This window comes from Amblyomma mixtum, chromosome 6, assembly GCF_055824585.1.
Source record: "Amblyomma mixtum isolate Tamu chromosome 6, ASM5582458v1, whole genome shotgun sequence".
In the NCBI taxonomy this organism is placed as follows: domain Eukaryota; kingdom Metazoa; phylum Arthropoda; class Arachnida; order Ixodida; family Ixodidae; genus Amblyomma; species Amblyomma mixtum.
Window position 1 is genome coordinate 44,382,798 of NC_143017.1, and position 8,420 is coordinate 44,391,217.

The window sequence follows — 8,420 nt, forward strand, 5'->3', positions numbered from 1 at the left end:
AAAGCCTCGATGACCTACGTGCATGCCGACGGGCACAACGTCACATTCGACGCTATATGGATAAACTCAGTCGGCAAAAGTGGCGTGACTTTTGTTCTACGCTGGATGTGCGCCAACCAGTAACCAATATTTGGCGGATAGTTAGAGGTATGCGCACGCCGCCTCAACAACTCCACCCCTTCGCTGCACTCTCCCTTCACGAACAAAAATCTATAAAAGAAGTCTCAGAAGAATACTGCAGGCTACTGTCGGCAGGGTCAGGGCATTCGACACTCTCCGCAAATGGTCAATCAGGCATCCCAAAGGCGGCAGTGCCAGCGTTAGACCTACCTTTCACAATGGAAGAACTATCCACAGCTATCGCGGAGACAAATAGACACACGTCTCCGGGTCATGATGAGGTGACTTATGAAGCCATTGCAAAGCTACCCCACACCTCCCGTCTTCGACTCCTGGAGTATTACAATTCTTCCTGGATGACTGGTGAGGTCCCCACGGAATGGAAGCTGGCGAAAATTGTGCCTGTTTTGAAACCCTGTAAGCAGCCAACAAGCTACGCATCATTCCGGCCCATTGCCCTACTGAGCTGCGTAGGTAAGCTCATGGAGCGCATGATCTGCAAACGCATAACTTGGTTCCTAGAAAGCCGAAATGAGTTCCGCCAAGAAATGAACGGGTTCCGTCAAAACAGGTCTGCGACTGACAATATCATCTCCCTCGTCTCATCAATTGAGGAGTACCTTCATGCTGGGTACATCCCGACAGCCATTTTCCTAGACATCAAGCCCGCCTTTGACTCTGTCTTTCATCATGCAATTCTCGCCGCCTTTGCCAGTCTTAGCCTTGGAGGAAAGCTATACAAATGGATTGGGCATTATTTGAAAGAACGGCAAATTTTTATGACCACTCCAAACGGTCCAACGCGCTTTCACGCAGTAGAGAGGGGCGTACCACAGGGAGCGGTGCTCAGTCCTCTCCTGTTCAATATTGCCCTTATACACATAAGAAGAAACCTTCCGCAAGGGGTCCGTATAACAATTTATGCTGATGATATCTGCATCTGGACCGCATCACGCTCGCGCTATATCACCCAGCAACGTCTACAGAGAGCGCTATTGCACATTTCGATGTACCTGGCTTCCAAAGGTCTTCGTCTCTCGCCAGAAAAGAGTGTTGCAATGGCGTTTACAAGAAAAACGATGACCCGATATCCGCTGCTCCTAGGCGGACGATCGCTACCATATGTACGATCTCAGCGATTCCTGGGTGTTGTAATCGGCTATAATCTGTCATGGACACCTCAGATCAAAAAACTCCGCGAGAGGATCACTGCAGCATCGCAAGTGTTTAGGTTCATGGCGGGAACAAGGTGGGGTAGCAACTGCCGATCAATGCTTCTGCTTGAAAAAGCCTACGTTGAAGGAACCTTGCGCTACTGTCTACCAGTGTTTCAAAGATTATCTACATCAAGCAATAAGTCTCTCGTTGCCGCACGGAACAACTGCCTGCGAATATGCCTTGGCCTCCCAAAGGGTTCCTCTGCATCAGGAACAGTAGCGGAGGCAGGATGTCTCCCACTAGAGGTGATTGCCGCCCAGGAAACTATGCGTACCCATCTCCGCCATGTTCTTCAAGGGAAGAAGCACTTCCTGCACCGTGTCCACCTAACTCACAGCAACTCTAGCTTTGGCCTGGCAGTGCAGCTCCTGCCCATCCCTACTATTAATCAGCCACAGAAACTACTACCTCTGGCCTTTCCTCCATGGACACTCTCTCCTCTAAAGGTGAAGAAGTTTGTTCCAGGTGTGAATGCAAAGAGCCGCATGCCACAGGCAGCGCTTCTGCAAACTACTCTCGCCTACTTAACGGAGGAATATAGGCAGCACACCCATATCTTCACCGATGGTTCAACTACTAAAGAAACCTCTTCATGTGGCCTTTATGTGCCCTCAACAGGCCATGCCCTTTCTTACCGGCTGCAGCGGAGGTCATCCTCTACGACAGCTGAGCTTCACGGCATTAAGGAAGCTGTTTCTTACATCCTGCGCCGAACCGCCGACCGTTGGGTTATCTTCACCGATTCGAAAGCATCTCTCCAGATCCTGGCCAACCTGCTGAAGAAAACGAATCACCAGCCAGTTTCCCTGGACATCGGATATCTACATCATTTAGCTATTGCCGCAGGCCACTGCATAACATTTCAGTGGGTACCTGCTCACTGTGGCATTCAGGCTAATGAAAAAGCAGATGAAGCGGCCCGTAAGGGCCATCAACATCGGAGATACATTAGAACTTTTTTTACGAAATCTGATGCGTCCCAGGTGGCCAAAAGTTTTGCTTCCGAAGAAATGTATCGGCTTTGGAGTTTGCCGACATATCAGTACCAATTTCTTCACTCAATCGACCCACATCTTAGATCAAGACTCTCACCCAGAATTCCTCGACATCTGGAAACACTTTATCATCGACTTCGTCTTAATGCTGCATATACAAACGGCTTACGATACCGTTTTAGACAAATGGACAGTCCGCACTGTGACAACTGTGCCGCGATAGAAACTGTGGAGCATATCTTGCTTGAGTGCCCTGCATATGCTAACGAGCGTGCGTACTATGAACATTGCATGCAGAAGCTCTGCTCAGTGCCCCTTACAATGGACAAAGTTTTAGGTCCCTTAGCCTGCCTTAGGCAACAGAGACTTGCAATGACTTTTCTATTCACATATTTAAAAGACATTGGACATCTCGATAAGCTTTAAATTCACTTGCACGTCACCTTCATGCATTCTTCACGCAGTGAACTTCGCCAGCCCATTTGACGGACTATGCACTCGATCACTCCATAGGTTACATCAATACTCGCCATTGCATCCTTAGTACCCATTTCATGGCCGCATTTTATCTTCGTTTTTTTTTTTTACCTCTTCCACTCTGCTCTCCTTCTGTCTTTATCTCCCAAATTCCCCTCCCTACGCAGAGTAGCATGCCAGCGATTTTTAAACGCCGGCTAAATTCTCTGCTCTTCATTAAAGAGTCTCTCTCTCTCTCCTTGTCCTTGTCTCATACCTCGCAGGAGGTTCTGTCGGCCTTGACATACGAGGTTCCTTCAAGCCTAGGCGCGCTGCTGCTGTGCTCGTATGCTACCACAGCTTCTCAAACGAAGTTTCAGAGCGCAACTGGGAGATCGCACTGGGGCTATCACTTCGAGAAAGCCAGGGGACGCAAGCTGGCGGAGCTCATCTCCACCCTTCGTCTTACGTTGCTCACGGATCCGTCTTGCCACACACGTGTGGGCAACTCGGTCACCCGTGACACGTGTCCTGACTTATCTCTGGTTAGGAACACTACAAACGCCACATGGGAGAACCTGGGGGATAGCCTGGGCAGCGACCACTGCCTTCTCCGCATCACGCTTTTGGCGAAGGCCGCCTGTAAAAAATGGGGACAGGCGAAAATAACCAATTGGCAGCAATTTCGAACTCAGGACATCCCTCCCGTACTATTCTCCGACGGCTATGCGGAGTGGGCAACACAGGTCACCAACATACAGAAACAACACACGCAAACACTTCACACCACCGACGAGATCCGCGCAGTGGACAATCACCTCCTGCATCTGTGGGAGGCGCGCCGGAGCTTAACAAAACGATGGAAGAAACACAAGACGAATCGCAAGCTTAGAGCTCGCATTGCACAACTTACGGAGCAGGCTGCGGCATATGCCGCCCAGCTCAGAGACACCAATTGGATAGAACGCTGCAACTCGGCAGCGCGTCAGATGAGCTCGAAGGGGACTTGGCGTCTCTTACGCAGCCTCATCGACCCTTCTCAAACGAAAGGGGAGACGCAAAAACAGCTCCGGCGGGCTCTGCACGGGTACCAAGGTACGACGGCGCAACTTGCGGACACTTTGTGCAACAGGTATATCTCTGCCGCACAAATGACCCGGTTGGGCCCGAGTACACGCACTCCGGCAAGCCAAATCAGGATTTAGACGCCCCTTTTGAGTTGCATGACCTTAAGGCGGCCCTGGGGAAAATGAGCCGAGGTGGGGCACCGGGTCGGGATCGCATAACAGTGAAACTGTTGGCGAACCTCTCCGACTCTGCATACCTCCATTTGCTACAATACATAAATCAGATCTGGGATGGGTGTCCACTCCCACTCGAATGGAAAACATCATAACGTTCATCCTCAAAGCAGGTAAAGCCGTGACTACGGACAACTTGAGACCCATCTCATTAACCTCGTGTGTGGGAATGCTCATGGAGACGATGGTTCGGGATCGCCTCTCTCCATACATGGAGGGTAAGGGCCTCTTTGCAGACACTATGTTCGGGTTCCGCCCGCACATGTCTGCACAGGATGTCCTACTCCACCCAGCAAACCACAAACCTCCCATAGATGTCCAGATTAAGTCTGAACGTCTATGTACCAAACCAAAATCTCTCAGACGTCTTATCTACCAACCTTTTTTCGTGAAAAAGCTGCAGACGTACCCACGACATCATATATGTCTTAACCTAGACTTCTCGTAGATATTACTTGTCACGTCCTGGGTATGCAAGCGAGATATATAATTTAAGAATTCCATATTTTTCAATCGTTCGATATTTCGTGTTGCCTTACTGCATTTAAAGTTTGAAATCGCTGTTGACTACAAATTGGAGGCATGACCAGCGCTGCCTGTGTTTTTGTGTTTTTTCGTGCTCGCTTCACGGCAACATTATCCTGCCTAGAAAGAAGAAAAATACGGGAAGTAGTAAAGACAACTCTGAATGCACACGCATCAGGTTTCTGACTCAACTGTACGCAGTTGGTTTGAAATGCCAGTCACTTTGGTCAGGATTCGCATTGTTATTTCATTACTATTCTTACATTCAATTTATACCTTGTGCTACAGCCTGCAAGCTATCTCAACCACACTGAAAAGTGAGGACACACTAAAAAACTTGTTATTTAGCAGCCAGGACTATATAATAACCATTTTTTCTGATTAAGCATGTTTTATTCAACTTATCCAACTATTTAAAATACAAGAATTGGTTCAGTTCAATTTTTGGGAGTTTTTTTTTTTTCAAAAATGTCCTAAATCTGCTAATCGCGCTAGCAATGATAACTATTGGAATGTTGAGCTGAGGAAAGCTTAGGCATTTGTGTTGCTGAATGTGTGACCTCATATTTCTTGAGAATAAACTTCTTGAGTCCCGCTTTTTATCATCATGTCAACACTGTAATCATGTCCAGTGCAGGCCAAAAATTTCTCCAGTTAACCCTGTGCCAGCGGCGGCCCCCTTATCCCAGCAAACTTCCGAACCTCATCTGCCCACCTGCCCTGATCCTCTCTGCTGTGCTTGCATTCTCTCTGAATCCAGCCCGTTACCCTAATGATAATTGGTCATCTTGCCTTCATGCTACATGCGATGCCCATATGCCTGTTCTATGCTGCGGACAGGCGGCGGCGGGGAAAGTGCGGTGAATTGTCTAAGCCGCCATCGCGTTGTAGTTCGTATCGTATTTTATCAATAATAGCGCAAACTGCGCATGGCGATTGCAGCTGTGAAAAAAGTAATATGCTACAATTTAAAAATAATTAACTTATTTTTCATGCCACACCAAGCCTGCTACTAAGTACAAAAAAGAGACGATACAAAATATGTGACAGTTTCGCACATCCGCACGAGGCTAGGTTCAGCCATGGCGGCAGTGGTAAAGCGCAGGGCGTGTGCGATTTCAACCGTGTTCCGTGGGAACATTGTGTTTGAAGAACCTCGACACAGAATTAATTATTCCCTTATTATTGCTGGCGAGATTGTTCAACCGTTCTTTCCTTGATGGAGCTGAAGGAAGACAGTTTGCTTGCTTTTACTACTCGGCGAAGTGGACCCGTCAGTACGAATTAGGACTACAAGTCGTTTTCACCGGCTGGGATCGTGACCTTTCTTGGTGCGTACTCAGTCTCAGTTTACTCATTGAAGTGTATTTTATGCAATATTTGCGTTCGTAATGAAAAAATTCTAACGCATTTATCGGCACGTTATATTTTTACGCTCACTCGTTTGGCTGTTTTGCCAAACTCGCTGTGTATTGAAACAAAGGCTGGTGATGTATGCAACTGGCCTCTACTACCGAAAGGTGGGCATGCGTTCGGATGGTGTGCCGAAGTGCGTGTGCAAGCACACTCCGCTCAGCACGACTGCCTTTTAGTGCTGCAAGGGCAACCTTTCACGCTTCATAGACTTGCGTCGGTAAAAGTGGCGTAAATTACTGGGTTTGTTTGTTGTGGTTGCTGTGTCATTCTCTTGTCACCTGTAAAAGTGAACAATTATGCTTTCTTTTGCAGTAACCCTGGCCTATTGGGCTCGGCAGAAGAGTATTGATGCCACCGCAGCTGTTAACCTGACGATTATGCTCAACGAGAAGATTCAGTGAAAGCGCCGAGCGCAATAAAATACTGACGCACTAGGAAGTCATCTGCAGTGTTTTGGGCTCCCATGATGGCCATGTACTCGCTTACTCAACTGTATTTGAGCTAGCTGGAGTGCTTGGACGTCCCGACGACTCCATAGGGAAGTCTGTGGCTGGGATGCAGCAGGTCTCCGTTCAATCTGGAATTGTAACAGGTGTCAGCTGCATCTCGTATTGCAGCTGGTTCCAGTCTGGAAATGTCTCTTAAAACAGTAGGACTGGAACCAGTTAGAAATTTTCACCTGGATATTGATCTATGTATAGTCATATTCTCTTTATATAGACGTCTAGGCTACGTAGACTGGGCGTACTTACATGTTCACAAATATCTGATAAATGTAGAGCGTGATGTCTGCAGTACGTACCTACAACGTGAACTGGACCCCAATTTTCATGTTGTAGGTACGTAGATTTTTCGTAAACGGTACTAATATGGATGTCTAATGGAGGTGTCTAATGTCCAGCGTAAATATCTTGCTGATGTCTATGGTACGTTTTATGGTTTACTGGGCAACTACACAGGGACATAATACGACACATAGCCATGCAATAAAACGACAAGGCCATTCTCGCCCTCGATCTTAAGGGGGCGTTTGACAATGTTAAACATGCCACCATACTCTCTAACTTGAACACCACTAACTGCGGGGCGAAGGTCTTCGCCTATGTCAGAGACTTCCTCTCTGCTCGTCAGGCACTCCCCCGGATCGAGGACGAGGAATACGGCCCGTACTCTATGGGTACACGAGGTACACCACAGGGGGCGGTGTTATCACCGCTCCTTTTCAACATCGCCATGATGCACCTGCCCGGCCGACTGGCTCAGGTGGAGGGCATAAAACACGCACTCCACGCAGACGATATTACAATCTGGACCACCGAGGGGAGCCTTGGGGAGATGGAGGACCGCCTTCAGCAGGCCGCCTCCATAGTCGATGCATATGCTGCCGACTGTGGTCTCCAATGTGCTCCCGCCAAATCAGAGCTTCTACACGTCAGGACAAACCACAAGGACAACACGTCTCTACACATATCTCTGTCGGGCGGTGCCATCAGAGAAGTGGCAGAGCTCCGGATCCTGGGTCTGTTCATCAATAACAAACTTAAGCCCGACTCTACTACAGAGAAACTCAAGAGCATAGGTGAACAGGTAGGGCGCATGATCCACCGTGTTTCCAACAAGCGGGGTGGTCTGCGGGGCAGGGACGCGCTACGTCTCGCCCATGCCTTCGTGACCAGCCGGATCCTCTACGCCGTGCCGTACCTACTCACCACCAAACAAGACGAGCGCATTGACGCCATCATCAGGAAGGCAACAAAGCGAGCACTGGACCTCCCGGTGGCTGCCTCCAACGCCAAACTGAAGGCGTTGGGAGTGGTAAACTCCTATCAGGAGTTGCGGGAGGTCCACCTCGTGAACCAATATACGCGGCTATCGCAGACGGTTCCTGGGCGCCGCCTGCTAAACCGCTTACACATCCAACACACATGCATACCAGAGGGGACGGAGAAATCCCGGTGCTGTGGCGCCACATGCTCTGGGTCGCTCCGCTCCCGCGTAACATGGACATGGCTTCAAATGAAGGCAGACGACAAGCGCGGGTTCGCACGCTTGAGAGGCAATATGGATATAAAGAGGGCGTCTACTACGTGGGCATCACAGGGCCGTCGCCCGCGGGATTCTTCACGGCTGCCGTAGTCCACCGGGGAATGAATGTCGATGGGCTATCTTTTCGGGCCCCAAATTCAACACAAGCGGAGGAAGTCGCAATAGCTCTCGCTGCCGCCGATCCAAAATCGAAAACGGTTATCACAGACTGTCGCCGGGCCTGTGAACATTATCTTGCAGGCGAAATATCAGCTCTTGCCTCGCAAATTCTAAGACGCGCTCTCGCAGATCCGACTCGCAAAAAATTGATCTGGGCTCCTGGCCACCAGTGTTTACGAGGCAA

General features: G+C 49.2%; 1 long non-coding RNA gene across 1 annotated transcript; it reads left to right on the top strand.

Annotated features, from left to right (window-relative positions):
- The first annotated feature begins 5,744 nt into the window (after positions 1–5,744).
- LOC149338918 (uncharacterized) lies at positions 5,745–6,465 on the top strand. The gene is made up of 2 exons (XR_016283769.1): positions 5,745–5,946; positions 6,344–6,465. It is a non-coding gene; the product is annotated as an uncharacterized LOC149338918 (long non-coding RNA).
- Positions 6,466–8,420: the final 1,955 nt, after the last annotated feature.